The 17,124-nt window shown below is 40.1% G+C and overlaps 1 protein-coding gene and 1 long non-coding RNA gene across 4 annotated transcripts in view; both read right to left on the reverse strand.

The window, feature by feature from the left end:
• PLEKHA7 (pleckstrin homology domain containing A7) overlaps positions 1-17,124 on the reverse strand; it is a 289,322-nt gene that overhangs the window by 232,067 nt on the left and 40,131 nt on the right. The gene's annotated exons all lie outside the window — the stretch shown is intronic.
• On the reverse strand, positions 1,453-6,819 carry LOC115650463. The gene is made up of 3 exons (XR_004000099.1): positions 6,645-6,819; positions 4,222-4,224; positions 1,453-1,463 (listed from the first exon to the last, which is right to left on the reverse strand). It is a non-coding gene; the product is annotated as an uncharacterized LOC115650463 (long non-coding RNA).

The raw sequence follows: 17,124 nt of genomic DNA on the forward strand, positions 1-17,124 counted from the left end.
CATGGAACAGAACTCTGTACTCAAAATCACCCCCAAACCACTCAAGCTATACCTATCATCACTAGAGATAAGATTGGTAAAGACTTTACACTTGAACTGGTAAAAGAATTTGGATTTTTTTAAAACAATTTTGCAAAGCTGCTATAAACATAATAAGGACATATCTGACAAGTATGTACAGTGTCTCGATGATCTGGGATACCAAACACAGGGTTAGAAAATAGTTAAGCAAAATTTTTAATTTGTAGTTAATGATTCTCTTGGCCACAATCTTTCAAGACATTTTTCTACCATTTAAAATTTAGAGGGTAACACAGTTTTAGATCATAAATGCTACAACTATTAAACAATATACATTTTCTTTCAAATCAGAGTTGGATCCTGATTAAACTTTGCCTAAAATAAGGGTTACTACCAAAAGGAGGCAAATATAGCTGCACTAATACTCAAGATTTGGGGGTCAAAATGGCAGATGCCTGAGAAGACTGTCTGCTCTTGGGTTTTGTACAAACAAGACCTGTAAAAATCTTTTTTTTTTTTTTTTTTTTTTTAAATCTTGACAGGATGAAAATACAGTGAGAGTTTTATTTAGAGGCTTTAAGTCTCAATCTTCAAATATTCAGGGACCAAGTGGTATGGGGAGAAGGAAGATCTGAGGTTCCAGTTTAGACCCATCTCTAGTTAAAAACTGATTAAAACCATCAAAAACAGGACATTTGATTCAATAGATGAAATAGAAACTGAGTTCTAGAGATCATACTTGGCTTACTAAGTAAAATGCTCAATTTGGCACCCACAACAAATAATTAATAATAATAATAATACATAAGGAATCATAGAAATGTAGGAAGGAAGGGACCTTGTCTAGTCCATTCCACTGCATTGAGACAGGGCTAAGTATTATCTCGAACAATGGTTCTCAAACTTATTTGATCGAGCCCCCCTTCTTTGTGTCTGTAGTTGTTTACCCCCCTCCATTCCCCAAGTACATATATCACCACTGAGCACTGAAAGCAGAGCAGAGAGCAGCAGCTGTTGGCTGGGCACCCAGCTCTGAAGGCATTCTGAGTAGGACCAGACCTAGGGTGATCAGATGTCCTGATTTTATAGGGATAGTCCCAATTTTGGGGTCTTTTTTTAATATAGGCTCCTATTACCCCCAACCCCCTATCCTGATTTTTCACATTTGCTGTGTGGTCACCCTAACCAGACCCAGGTCAGATCCCTGCAGGATCCCATTTGATACGATATTGATTATTTGCTCCATTATCTTTCCGAGTACAGAAGTTAAGCAAGCTGGTCTATAACTCCCGAGGTTCTCCTTATTCCCTTTTTTATAGATAGATACTATAGTTGCCCTCTTCCCATCCTCTGAGATGGTTCAGCGATCACTCTAGCCACTTCCTTAAGTATTTCAGGATGTATTTCATCAGGCCCTACTGACTTCAAGACATCTAATTTTTCTTGACCCTGGTCTACACTACAAAATTACTTCGGCATAGCTACATCTCTCGGGGGGAGGGGGGAGTTGAATAATCTAGACTCCTGAGTGACAGTTATACTGACCTAAGTGCTTCTCCTGCCAACATAGCTATCGCCTCTCACAGAGGTGGAGTTATTAAGACAACAGGAGAGCTCTCTCCTTTCAGCTTAGAGCATCTTCATCAGCACTACAGTGGTGCAGTTGCATCACTGTAAATTTATAGTGCAGACCTGCCCTTAGTAATTCTCAATTTGTTCTTTCCCTATTTTAGCCTCAGATTCTACTGCATTTACACTGATGTTCACAATGTTAGTCATCCAATCACTACTAAACTTTCTAGTGAAAAACAAACAAAAAAAGGCATTTAACACTTCAGCCACTGCTGCGGTTTTTGTTATTGTCTTTCCTGCCTCACTGAATAATGGGCCTACTCTCTCCTTGGTCTTCCTCTGGCTTAATGTATTTGTAAAATGTTTTCGTGTTACCCTATATATCCCTAGCTAGTTTAATCTCATTTTGTGCATTGGCCTGTCTAATTTTCTGCCCGCATGCTTTTCTTCTCATATATAGCCATCCTTCGTAGTTTAAACTATTTTCCACTTTTTTATGAACTTGTTTTTTGTTTTTGAGCTTCAGGTTGTTGAAGATCTCCTAGTTAAGGGAAGTGGTCTTTTATGATACTTCCTATCTTTCCTATGCATTGGGATAGTTTGCTCTTGGGCCCTCAATGTCTCTTTACAAAACCGCCAGCTCTCCTGAATTCTTTTTTCCCCTTAGACTTACTTCCCACAGGCTCCTGCCTACCAATTCTTTGAATTTGCTAAAATCTGCCTTTTTGAAGTTCATTTTCTTCATTCTGTTGTTTTCCTGCCTACCATTCCTTGAAATCATGAACTCTTTCATTTCATGATCACTTTCACCCAAGCTGCCTTCCATTTTCAGATTTTCAAACAGTTCCTTCCTATTTGTCAGATTCAAATCAAGAGCAGCCCCTCTCTTTAGTCAATTTCTCCACCTTCTGTAATAAAAACTTGTCTGTTAACACAGTACAAGAACTTGTGATAATACAGCAGGGCACAGATTACTTTCTCCACAGGTGTCTGGTAGTGGAAGTCCCCCATCACCACTAAGACCTTTGCTTTGGATGATTTTTGTTTATTTAAAAAAAGCCTCATCCACCTCTCCTTCCTGGTTTGGTGGTCTGTAGTAGACCTCTACCATCACACTTTCTTTTACCCCTTTTATCCTTACCCAGAATCTTTCAATAGGTCTGCCCTCCACATCTGTCTCAACCTCAGCACAAGTGTGTACATATTTGATATACAAGGCAACACCTCTTCACTTTTCTCTCTGCCTGTCCTTCCTGAACAAGCTGTACTCTTCTATACTAATATTCCAGATGTGAACTATTCCACCACATCTCAATGATGCCAATTATGTCATAATTGTGATTGAATTTTCTTCTTGGACTATAATTACCTAAGATTTTTTTTGGGGAGGAGCATTAACGTGCTGACATGAAAATAACTATAAACTTCCTGGAAGGATCTAACACTTGGCTCCAGCTACTGCACCAAACTTTTAGGTAAACTGTATTTTTAAAAAATTGTTCATTCCCATAGCATTGATATCTACTGCTTCAATGAATGAAAGAAGAATGACATTATGTGGGAAAGCAGGAAATGCCCTTTTTAAAAATTATACAGGTCCCAAGGGTAGAGGTAAGCTGTCAGTCTTGATGTCAGGTCATGGCCTTAGGCTGTAGGGTGATTTGCAGGGCGTGAGCAACTGCAATGTCTATAAAATTATCTGCCCCCCAATGAGGACCTGCTGTATTGGCATTCATCAAGCCTCTCCGATACACACAGTTGGATCGCTACTTGAAATTACAAGACCTTCTTGGGATGCTGATCAGAGTGGAGGCTTGAAGGGGGCATCTTTCGACTTGAGGCCCAGGACAACTCATCCTTAATTTCCTCCCACAGGCCCCATCAAAATTGGTGATGTTGTGCTGCCACATTCCATTCAGTGTCTGTGATAAGCCAGTGGAAATGTCCCTGCTGCAACTTCCTTAAAGCAGCATTTGCCAAGTGGACACAATGAGGGTCAACATCGACTAAAGAAAATGTCTTTTTTAACAATACCAGAATATGCCCTCCAACAATGGGGAGGCCCAATTCAACACTTCCCCAGACAGTTGACTAGCTATCATGCCTACTTTGGCCTGGTCAAAAGCGCAGGACTGGAAACTGAGTAAGAACTGAAGGTAACACTGATTCATGAAACCCAGAAACCTTTGATGATTACCATCAAATCATTCCAGCAGGGGTACTGGAAGACACTTTTCAGGGTTGTGCCATGGGTTGTGCCCACAGCACTGTATTTTCAGTGCAGAGTTTGCTCATCCGCTCCTGCAACAGTTGGTTCTCAGTGTTCAATTATGCAGCTTGAGCCTGTGGTTGCTGGCTGTCCACCAAAAGGCAAGTTTGCCCATTTCAGGGAGCCCAGTTCTTTTTGGATCTGAAGTTGACCGAATGACACCATCCTCGTTCTTTCACTGGGCCTATCTCTTGGAGTTGTGATCCACACAAACTGTAGGGCCAGTAAGTAGGCAGCCAGGTTGAGTGGTTAACAACATGGTTCAGCAAAAAGAATGAGGAGTACTTTTGGCACCTTAGAGACTTACAAATTTAGTCTCTTAAGGTGCCACAAGTATTCCTCATTCTTTCTGCTGATACAGACTAACATGGCTACCACTCCGAAACCTGGTTCAAGAGAGCCATGTTCAGGATCCTCGGAAATAGGCTGGACCCAACTGAACTAATCCAGACAGGGTCAGGCACTATTTGGGTCACCAGAAGTCAGGCCAAGGTCAGGATGCTGAGGATTAAGGAGTCTGTAGTGCCAGGTGAGGGTTTTGAGCAGCAATCAGGTATAGTTCAGTTGTGCACACAACTTAGTGTGCTTCTCTTTGGGTTTAAAAAAGAAGTCCTGACCAATCAGAGGTCCCAGTCTTCCTCCAGCCAGGGCCCAAGGGAGGCTTCCCTGATGTAGCTTCAGGTTTCATGGTCTTTCCACCCAATCAGATGGTAGTAAGCAGCTGGGTGAAAGCAAGGAGGCATCAGCTGACTGGGATCCCCACAGATCCAAGTTCAAGGCACGTGTGGTCATGACAAAGTAAAACTGGTGCAACTTTGAGTAGATAAGGCCTTAGTCTTGAGTGGCAACTAATTCCTATGTCTGCAAGATTTGTTTGTCTTGCTCTCAGATGCTTTAAAGACTTTGAGGAAGCCCCTTCCAGCCACAGGCTAGGTTATAAGCAGTAGCTATTAAACTTTTTAAATAAAGTCATGTGTGGTTGAGCAAGAGGGGAAAAAAAACAAAAAAAAAACTCTTCCCTACTGGAGACAGCAAAAAGTTGGAAAATAGCTACCACAAAGCGTTTTTTAAGCAAGAACATTTATTCTTAAGGTGAAAATATTACAGAGAAAACATTAAAATAATTAAAGAACCTACATGCATGCTAATGTTTACCAGAGATCACCTCAACACCAGTAAGAGCTCTCAGAGGAATCAGTCTTTTATACTCTATCAGTGGGTTTTCCTGTGGTCACAAGTTCATAATAGCTGTTAGCTCAGAACAAGCCCACTCAGGAATCTGAGAATTGCTCTTTTATGCTTTGATCTTGTCCTCCTGTAACTGGTGATAAGCAGACAAAGGTCCACTCCTGAGGGTAAAGCTTCAAAAGGCTGAGTTCTTGCATTTCCAGAAGGGAATTTCCAGGGATTTCCTTAAAAATCCACTTAACTTAAAAAGTTCACTCACCTGGCACATGGTTTCAAATAATTCTTGGAATTAGTTATGTCTCTTCCATTCCCACACCCCTCAGAGATGTTACATACAATCCCACAATAATGCATGTACATTTGTATTTTCAGTACAATGAACTCCTGTGATCTTAAAACTTAATTCAATAAGGTCTGTCCAGTATATTGCAGGAAACTGCCCTGTCACAGCTGTCATCTACAAGTTTTGTAAGCACACTCTCCATTCCACTAATGGAATAGTGGTAGTGTTGTTTAGTTAAGAAGATGGTAGAAGAACTGAAGAACTACACAACAAATCTGTAATGGAAGACATGTCCGGTCACAGGATTTCCACCAGAGATGTCTCTTAGCAATTTTTTGTGCAACTTTTAAGTTATTTGCACTCCTGCAATTGGTAGCTGTATTACAGCATTTTAAAATATAGATATTCACATCCACTTGCCTCTAGTATAATTTAATATAAGAATACTTTATAGTTGTGTTGATGAAAGTACAGCAAACGTGAATGTCTCTGGTGAAACACAATCTATTGTAAAAGTAAATTAATTTAAAAGAGGTAGGAGGATGCTTGTGTGTGTGTGTGTTACCAGCACATGTGCTACTACAGAGCCAGAAAACAATTAAATCAATTTTCATCAGCATTCTGTAACTAAATAGTTTTCCATTAAAACAAACAATTCAGGAAAACTGCAAGTGGCATCAGCCTAATGCAACACTTTCTTCCTCTGATTTGCTTCTAGGATATGTTTATAATCAACTGAATATGGGGTTGAGGGACAGGGAGAGAATTTACATTGTTTTTAAAAAATAAATCTTTTAAAAGATTACACAATACCTGGAGAACCATATATAAAGTTCTATAATGCACATACCACTTTCTTTGCTGTGCTCAAAAACTGCTTCTCATACCTAAGAACGAAGTCTTTAACCCTAAAAAGCTCCAGTTTAGTACAAAATGTAGAAGTACAAACTCAGCAATATAGATTGCAGTGAATGTGTTACCCTAATGGCTCCACTTGCTCATTGGCTCCCCACTTAAATATGCATTCTTGTTCAGGGTTGCTGTACTAATATTTGAAGTTCTCCATGGGATTGACCTTAGCTACCTGAGAGATCACTTCTCTCTCTACAGCTCTGACCTCCCTCAGCAGCTATATTCCAATAGAACAATGAAATTGCCGACCAAAAGGAGGAGCCTCATGAGTGCAGAAGAGAACTTGCACAAGAATTGGACCTAGACTACAGAACCTATTCACGTAAATATAAAAACGGAGCATACAGCATTCAGAACCAAATGCATCCCACATTTGAGCATAGCTTTTTTTAATGTTACGGTTTTTAAGGTCCGGGTTCACAAAGCCCTGGCTGGGATGATATAGTTGAGGTTGGTCCTGCTTTGAACAGGGAGTTGGACTAGATGACCTATTGTGATCTCTTCTGACCCTAATCTTCTATGATAGCTCTCCTCGCCTGTACTTTTAATCAGTGTCCCAACTAAAAACACACATACACACACACATCCGTGTTTCAATGTTTGCATAAGCCATGGAACAGTTTTTATTTTTAATCTTTTTAAATTATATGGGGGTCCCTCAGATACTACTGTGTGAAGGCCATAAAAGTACCATTACAGTATTCTTGTACAAGAATATTTTAAGATGTCAAGAAACCTGCTCCAAGGGATTCTTAGCAAGATTACTGTAAATGTCAATGTACTGTGTTTTCACAAGAATTGCGAGACTGAAGTAGACTGTGAGAAGTGGATAATGATGGTGCTCTATCCACGTTACAGCTGCTAGGACAGCAACTTGACTGATAAATAATACATGTTTTTTCAAACAAGTCAACTGACCAAATTCAGAACTGACAGAGTTCAGAACTGCATCTTTTCACAGAAGCTGTGACTATGGCGCACAGAATTTATTTCGTTCAGGGGTGGGCGGGGAGTAGAGAGATTTGCCACATTTTTCTTCCAGCTATGATTAGGCTATACTTTGTACACAGAGGTTTACAACAGTGTTGCTCTCCTAGGCAACACCCAAATCAGTTTGAAAGGGGTAAGGGGTTCTCAGACTAGAATGAGACATCCACAAAAGGATCTCGGCTGTCTAAGAAACGTGAATTCACTGAAGAGAAAAAGCTACCTTCGCTCGTAGTGAAGCATAAGCTTAGATGAGACTAAATATGCACAAAGGCTGTTTTAATAACCTTTTTCTCTAATGCTGTGTTCTAGCTCCTAAATAAAAATACTTTGTTTTAAGAAGGCTGTTGGTAAGCATCACTGATCACAGTTTCCAAAGAGAAGATCAAGTAGGTGCCCAAACCAAGATGGGCCTACAGAGTAATAAGTGACTGACAGTGGGTTGTACCAGGATGCAGTTCTAACGGTGGGGGAATAGAGAGATTCCATTGCAAGACAGGCAACAGCAAGACAACTAAAACCTGAGGGGCACACTCCAAGGCCAAAAAAGGGGCCAGAAGTGCAGTTAGTCCCATAATTGTGCCAGTAAAGTGCAGTTATAATTCTGGATTAAGCAAAGCAGCATTTTTTCCTGCTCTGAAAGTACTAAAGTAAAACAGATTACTCAATACATCTGCTTTGTTATGGCTAGCGCTAATGTGCATTTTCAAAAAGCTTCCCTGTAATTGTGAGCACAAGATTCAGTTTAGCTAATTCTTTCATACTAAGTTTTAAGTACACACAGGAAAAAATGCCAGCATGATAGGTCAAAGCTATAATGACTTGACCTCTACATAATAGTCTCCAGCTCAAAATTTAGTTCTACCAACAGAATTGTGGTCTAAATGTTTTTCCAGCCAGAGTATCTCTCTATTAGGAAGTTATTGTAGGTAACTATAAAGATTATATCCCAGTTAGTGAACTCTACTGAGGTCAAGCACAATGCTCTACAGCAGTGGTTCTCAACTAGGGATCCAGGTTTCAGGTTTCAGAGGGTCTGCCAAGCAGGGCCAGCATTAGACTCAATGGAGTCCAGGGCAGAAAACCAAAGCTCTGCCATAGGGAGCTGAAGCTCGAGGTCCTGAACTCTGCCACTTGGGGCTGAAGCTGAAGCCTGAGCAATGTAGCTTCTCGGGGCCCCTGTGGCACGTGGCCTCAGGCAACTGCCTTGCTTGCTACCCCTTAACACCAGCCCTGGCTTTCATATACAGAAAAGCAGTTATTGTGGCATAGGTGGGCCATGGAGTTTTTATGGCATGTTGAGGGGACCTCAGAAAGAAAAAGGTTGAGAATCTCTGCTCTAGGGAAGATTTTTTTAAAATCAATATTAACATATATATATTTTCCAAACAAATATTAGTAAATCTTATTCATAACCTGTCTATTACTTTTAAGAGATGTATTTCTGTTTCGTCATCCTTTTATTACCTGGGTATTTATTTTGGTGACATTCAAAAAATGGTAACCATATATATTACAAAATCTATTTGATCCTGATATAAAGCTGGGTCATCTCTGCAAGCAAGCTACTACAGACAGCTAAGAAAGAGAAGACTCAAAAAGAAGCCAGCCCAAAACTTCATCAGGGATTGGTGAGAGAAAGTTAAGACAGACACTATTAAGGGATCAGATTTTAAAACTCTTGTAATAACTTTGTTGGAAAATGAAAGTGCTGTTGTAATTTAAGTTACTAACTTAGGGTTGCCATGTGTTCAGTTTTCAACCAGAAAGTCCAGTTGAAAGGGGAAACGTACTGACCAGACACCAAAAGTCCAGTTACCATGGGGAGGGAAGGGAGGAGGCACTGGGTCACCAACCCACACCAGCCCCTGCTCCTACCTGCATCTTGTGGGCAGGCAGGTTCCCGTACTAGCCCTGGACCAGAGGGAGTGCAGCTGGGGGCGGGAGGGGGAAAGAAGTGCACAGGATTGAGCAAGGAGGAAGGGAGGAAGCAATAAGTGACAGGGGAAGGGCATCAGGAGAAGAGACGAGCAGGGGCAGAACTTTGAAGGAAGAGGTAGGGATGAGGGAGGTTCCAGCTCTCCTGCTGCTGTGTCTGGTTTTCAGAAATTAAAATTTTGGCAACCCTATACTAACCATTTCTCTTGTTAATCACCAAATGGTTAGACCATGTAATTCCTGGTAAGGAGATGAGGATTAAACATTGGTATACAGAAAAAGAGTGGAATTTAACTGTATCTAAGTTTCTTAATACTTTTATATGATCTTTCCTGAGACAAGTCTTTAAATGGCTTATTCTAAATAAATGATTTAAATATTTTCGTAGATTTCATAGGATTCAGTTAAGATTACTTTGCCCAATTCTACACTGGCTGGTTATTCATCATAACCAGACTAGGTCTCGCCTTCCCGTAAATTTTGATGCCCGGTTGTAACAGTTTAGTTATCTAATAAGATATTAAGACTGGATTCACAAAAATTTTGGGAAACAATATACTTTAGTCTTATCAAACAAAGAATGACACCAGATGAGATCCACTCTCAAAGAAGTCCAAAAGCTCTCCATAGAGAGACAGAGACATACAGAAGATTACAAAGGAAGGAACTAGTTTCTCAGTTGTGTTGCCATTCGTGTTGCTTCACTTAATGTGTTTTCTTTTCTTTAATAATAAAATAGCCATGGTCAATAATTATGATTATTTTGCTTGGTTTTAAAAATGATGTCTGCTAAGATACGTAAAAGAATGCCTGTGACTAAAATAGCAGGAGTTACGTCCCTGATATGGCAATAAAAGAAAAAAAATCAGTAAGAGCTGGCCTACCATTTCTTGTTTCTTCGGACTCAATATTTTAATAATTCTTAACATAAAATTAGTTGGCACCTAACAGTTTAAAATTACACTTTTCTACCAACAACATACGACTTTCAAACCTCCAAAATCTTTTATTCAAAGAAAAGTTTCTTCTAACAAAACAAAATGTATGTAACACATGTGATGTTTGAGTTAACCATGTGCAAAAATATTAAACAATTCAATTTTTTTTAGCTTTTTAGTAATAAACCATCTCACTAAAAACCCTCCAGAAGACTGAATAAAAATAAAAACCTTGTACTGAATGCACAGTATATATTCAGAAATATATATTAATATATTAAATATATGCATACAAACAAATATCAGTTTGCACATCTGAGCTATCAGACTATTCTAAAGTAAACTTACTTCTGGGCTATAACCAAGCAGAAGTTATAGCTCAACAGACAGTTTTATTGAAGAGTCATATGCAGCTGAATACAAGTACTGTTAAAACAGAAATGCCATCTTAAACTACGAATGTAAGGCAAGTGAGCAAGGACTGCAATATTTGACCCTCTAGTTTTGTTAAAATCACATCATAATTATTTAAAAACCTGTATAAATGCATATCAAATTATGTTTCTGTTTCATATCCATTACTACATCTTGTTAATACTATCAGGTCAGGAACAAAAATCTCAGCCCACTTCTTTATTTTGCTCAGTTGGTCACAACTGAGAAGCCTATAGAAATAACTTAGTTTTAATTATTAGTGTAATTTATCAAAACAGCAAAGAATGCATCTGAGGAAGTGGGTATTCACCCACGAAAGCTCATGCTCCAAAACGTCTGTTAGTCTATAAGGTGCCACAGGATTCTTTGCTGCTTTTACAGATCCAGACTAACACGGCTACCCTCTGATACTTATCAAAACAGGACACCTACTTTAAAAAAAAAAAAAAAAAGAAGAAGAGGAGACCCAGATCATGTTGGGAAAAAAATGAATTGAAATGTGTACTTCTATACCAATGTAGTGGCATTTCAACAGCGCTACCATTGTGTAAAACGAAATACACTGCCTACAGACTCAAAAATGAGAAACAAGTTGTCATAGTGTTGGTATGCACAGCTCGATCCTCCACGGATGACACTAATGCACTGCACTGTATTGTCAGCACAAAAGGAACAAGTTTAAGTCAAACAATATTACAGAAATTTATAAGGAAACTTGTAACAAAAAGTAAAACAGGTATTTTCACACTAAAAATATAAAACAATGTTCTAACAGGACATTAACACACTTGCCAAACTTTAAGAAACTTAAACAGGCTACTTTAAGGGTACTGTGAAAAACATTTGCCATATTAGAGAGGCTCTGCAACCTTAATAATGTTCTTCTCATGTTAATTTTATGACACTAATTCTCCGGGTTTTTAAAAAGCAAACTGAAAAAAACAGAAATTCCATCATGTGGCATCATATTGACACATGGCTCATCAGCAGGGTTCGAACCTTTAGATCCACCACACTGACATCTGCCACGTGAGCTAACAGAGCAAATGATACAGTAATAGGTTGTCATCCTCTATGTGGACTACCACTAGACAGGGATATGAAACACTTCGCCAGTTGGTTTCACAGATATATGAAACAGCAGAAGAATGGTAGAACTCAGGAATTCTGACTTCCATTCTAGGCTCTGGAGGAGTGTGCACTCTAGGGCACAGACTGTTCTACCCATATCCTCCAAGCTTGACCCTTCATGCTCCATCCTCTCCAACCTGTCTGTCATGTTTCTTTCACCAGTCCCATTCTCCCTGACTCTACTACTAGTCTCCACTCAAGCTTTTCATCCCAATTAAAGTTTGCTTGCGCAATAAATCCTACTCACATACACCTTCATACACGTGCACAATATTCCTTCACTGGCTCCCAGTTTCCTCGACCAACCAGTTCATCTTGCCCTCTCCACCTCGCCTCCCGGCCTCTCAGTACCAGTTTCCTTGCCCAGCCAATCCAGTCCCAGTTTCTTCTTCCACTCCCAGTCTCTGACTCATAGTCCCAAATATACTGCTTTACATCTGCTCCCTTAGTCCATCATTTGTCACTTCTGTATTCAAATCAGACAGCTTCCTCCTCCATACTGCCTAGGAGTCAGTGGGGAGAAGGGGTCACTGAGAACACATCAGACAGAGGCTCCCTGCTCTCAAATCGGCCCGCCCAAAGTAGCTGGGAGCACAGCTTTTACAGGAGAAGTTTGGCTTGCCACTGTAGGCCTGGTCCAGAGTACGTTCAGTCACTCTGTGAGGATAGTGTATCTGCTGTCCAGTAACATGTAGGAGCTTGTCACAGGTCTCACCCCCACTCTGAACTTTAGGATACAGATGTGGGGACCTGCATGAACACCTCTAAGCTTAACTACCAGCTTAGATCTGGTCTCGCTGCCACCATCCAGATTTCTGAGTTACCTGGAAAAATCTCTTTCCCCCTCAAAACCTTCCCCTCCCTGGATAGCCTTGAGAGACTCCTCCACCAAGTCCCTGGTGAACACTGATCCAAATCCCTCGGATCTTAAAACATGGAGAATTTAACCATCCCCCCTCTTTTCCCCCACCAATTCCTGCTGAGTCCAGATCCAATCCCCTTGGATCTTAAAACAAGGAAAAATCAATCAGGTTCTTAAAAAGAAGGCTTTTAATTAAAGAAAAGAAAGGTAAAAGAAAAAAACCTCTGGGAGACAGCATATAAGCTGATCTCACAGACAACAGATTTAAAACACAGGATGTTCCCCTGGGCGAAAACCTTAATACACACAAGAATATCCAATTTGATAATTCCCCTAATTGCACAAAGACAAGTTACAAAAGAAAATAAACATAAACCTATTTATTCCTTTCTAAAACTTACTACTCTGATAAGAGGCTGGTTTCTTGATCTTTTCCACTCCGGCTGAAACTGAAACTGACTCTAAACAAAGGAAACTTCCCTCCTTCCTTTTGAAACATCTTGTTCCCCCATTGGTTCCTCTGGTCAGGTGTCAGCTAGGCTAGGTGAATTTCTTAACCTTTTGCAGGTAAAAGAGGCATTAACCCTTAACTATCTGTTTCTAACAGAGCTATAAAGGCATGGAGTATGCTCAGTTGCTCTTTGGGGATGGCATATGCACAGCCCTGTCACAGGCAAGAGCTCTGAGAGGCTCAAGCCATGAAGGCAGAATCGTCAGAGATTTCAGCTCCTAAAAAACAACAAATCTCTGCTGCGCACATACAACTGTGATTTTCAAAAACTCAACTTGGTCAATTTTGAGTGGATTTTCGTGGGGATCATGGAAGGCTTATTCACAACAAAAAAGTCGTCCTGTCTGCCAAATTTCATGTCCAGGCTACAAAGTCAAGTCCACACTTCAAAGAAAAAGTCATAAGAATTTATTTTAACAAGAGCAAAACAAAGTATTTTTCCAAATCTCTTTGTCAAAACTGGCTGAACTGTTTTAGCTGAAATTCCCCCACTATTACACCAAAAATATAAATAAAATCAATCTAAGGCAGACCTCCAGAATACAATAGTTCAGCCTACATAGTGAAAATGAGGTAGACATTGCAAGCAACTGAAACCAGATTTATAATGAGAAGTTTCAAACAACCTTATCTGGCAGTGCTACCAGCTCTCCCCATACTAGCTATTCAAGTTTTGGCTCAGTAATGGAAGTGTCCACTTGATGTTGATTTTTAGCTGAGTTCAGAATGATGAAGAGGAACATTCATAATCTGGAGCTAATGAAATGCTATAAGTAAGGTTTCTACCTCAAGGGAGTGCGAGTAGGGGAGAAGGAGATAATGATGCCTTTTAAACTTATTTTGTGTGTTGAAAAGCTAGGCATTACAATTTTGTAACATGAAAGGATTATGAATTTCTCAGTTTGTTATACTACAAAAGGGTTACAGATAGGACTACCACAGTAAACCAGTATTTACCAAGCCAGTATTTAAAAGCCTGATGGAACTCGGGTCATGAATTTGAGCAAATATTTGCTTATGTGGAAAAAGTCTTTAGTCTAACTTAAACTTCCATGCCTGACCCTAGCCTCATGTCCCTCTATACCATTTCTAATCTACTTTATACTAGCAAGTATGAAGAGGAGGATCACTAGAAAGCAACAAATAAACAAACTTCTGGTTAAATATTACCCTATATCACTGCATGCATTTTAGGATACATTAAAACTCCATTCTGAAATATTTTGCTGAAAATAGATATTGTAACAGACTTAATCAGGTCAAATGTACAAACAGATGATTAAAACTTTAGTAAAAACCAAATCCTAGATATAACTTAAATAATGTTTTTACTTCCAGGTCCCAGAGACACAGACAAGGTTTTCATCTTGAGGCTAAAAGACCAAAAACATCAAGACACTTGATCACGGCCTTAGATAAGCCAAAAGACTACTCACACTTGATCTGAGCTCACAGAGTTACTACAAGCCACGCATCTTCTCAGTTACTGCAAAATCCTACCCCCACTCTAGTCACTTCCATGGGCACTGGGAACTCTACAGAGGGAAGAGGGTAAAGAATCCTTCTGTTCCCCCAATGTTGCACAGCTTCTCCAAACTAGTAGCTGAATTAGCCTCCTAGCTCTATAAAGGAGGACAGACAGGATGATCTGCATAATGGCAGATCCTCCTATTATTATACTGTGCTATTGCCCAACAGTGGCATAGGAATATAGTCACATTTGACTACTCAATCCTGCCCCTTTAAAAGAAATTGGATTGGTTCAGCTACAAAAAAGAGTCCTTAACTCCTGCTTCCACCTTTGTAGGGCTGACCCTGAAAGAACACGAGTTCTCCAAGAAGATGAGTCTGGTCACAGCTACATAAAACAATCTAAGCTCCCCAATCCCATCGCCTCCACTGCGTAACATAGCACGAAGGCTTGGGTGACTGCAAATATACATGAGAAAAGTTAGATTTGATGCCTTTTCCCACTTGGTCAAACTATCTAGTAAACAAGCATGCAGTCCACTGGCAAAGTATGTGTCATGACCCACACCTGTAGCTAATCTACAGAGGGAGGATAACAGGAACTCCCTTCATTTCAAGAGGCAGAGGTCAGAGCTACAGTGATCAAGAGCTGGAACTGAAACCGTGCTGATTACTAATAAATGAGGCCATTCTCATTGCACATGATGGAATTCCTTTTTTCAGTTTTCTGCTTTAAACAGGTTCATTTGGCTCATGCAGAAAATATCCTTAACAGGTTTCATAGCTAAAAATGAATGAGATACTCCATGCAACAAAACCCAATGGTCCCATACTTATGTCATTTCTCAAACGTTTCAGTTGCTTGTGTCACACACCAACAGGTCTGAAGACAGAGAGACATGTATTGCTTTAGTGATGATATCTAGCTCCATCAAAGTATTTTTTGAATGAACATCAATCTGATTTTAAAGTTCACATGAAATTTCAAAGTATTCTTTGATAAGAAAAATCTATTCATCTTAATATGTTGTGACAAAGTTCCTCCTCTACAGTGGTGGGTCCTGCGCTTATTGGCAGATTTGCTCACCTCAGTGATCTCCCCCAGAGTCTGGATCAACTCCTCCTGTGTCTGATCAGGAGTTGGGAGGTTTGGGGGGAACCCGGGCCCGATCTCTACTCCAGGTTCCAGCCCAGAACCCTATGGATTTGCAGCTGTCTACAGTGCCTCTTGTAACAGCTGTGTGACAGCTACACCTCCCTGGGCTACTTCCCCAAGGCCTCCTCCAAACACCTTCTTTAGCCTCACCACAGGACCTTCCTCCTGGTGTCTGATAACGCTTGTCCTCCTCAATCCTCCAGCAGCACACCCTCTCAGTCTCAGCTCCTTGTGTCTCTTGCTCCCAGCTCCTCACACGCACTTCTCCTCTGGCTCCTCCCCATCTGACTGGAGAGAGCTCCTTTTAAAACACAGTTGCCCTAATTAGCCTGCCTTGATTGGCTGCAGGTGTTCTAATCAGCCTGTCTGCCTTAATTGGTTCTGGCAAGTTCCTGACTACTCTAGTGCAGACCCTGCTCTGGTCACTCAGGGAACAGAAAACTACTCACCCAGTGACCAGTATATTTGCCCTCTACCAGACTCCTGTATCCCACTGGCCTGGGTCTGTCACAATATACATTATATTTGGTTACCACCACAGCCTTGAGCTATTCCCACTGTACTAGATAATGTGACAGCGATAAGAAAGCTAAGGTTAGATTAAGGGAATTTCAAAAAAATCAAATACATTAACTGTCTCAAAACGGAAATTTGAGGCCTTCAAGGACTACTGCCAAATCTCAAGAAATGGCTAATCTCTGAGGAGATCTAAGCTGCTAAGAAAGAACATACACCTCTTAATATTTGTCTGCCACTCAGTTGCAGCAAGTAGACAATTTGTTAGTCCTATATATGTTGGCTGTTCAAAGAAGGTGATAAAGTCAAGTGTAGCAACTATAGAGCTATTATACTACAGTCAGTTCCACAGAAAGTTTCTGTGTTAATAATATCTCATATCAACGATGCACTTTTTGGAGAAGGTCTGCATACTCAATGCAGCTTTGGATCTGTTAATTTTACTATTAACCAGATCTTTATCTTGAGACAACTTTTTGAGATGACAGCTGAATTTAATAACCTGTGCACAGCACTGTTTATAGGACTTCTGTCAGGCCTTTGATTCACTGCATTGAGCAACTTGTAGGATCTAAGGAAGCAACTCAGCGTCCATGGAAAGGCAGTTATTAATAGAAGAGCTCTACAAAAGGAAGAGAAAGTTGTGTTCAAGATAATAGTAAATATACAGCATGGTTTCTTATTTCTATGGGAGTTCAGCAAAGCTGATTCCTGTCACCATCACTGTTCAGTATCAGCATTCGTTGGTTGATGGATAAGACTAGGAGGCACTTTCAAATGGCATTGAGCTGAATATCATTTTGCTTCTAAACCTCAAACTAATTATATTGCCTTCTTGTCTCAGTTTGGTGAATTGCTATAGCTGATGTGTTTGGGCAAAAAGCAACGTTCATTGGTCTAGTTATTAAACTAGATTAAACTAAGTCCCTGCCTAT

This window comes from Gopherus evgoodei, chromosome 4 (genome assembly GCF_007399415.2).
Source record: "Gopherus evgoodei ecotype Sinaloan lineage chromosome 4, rGopEvg1_v1.p, whole genome shotgun sequence".
Classification (NCBI taxonomy): Eukaryota; Metazoa; Chordata; order Testudines; family Testudinidae; genus Gopherus; species Gopherus evgoodei.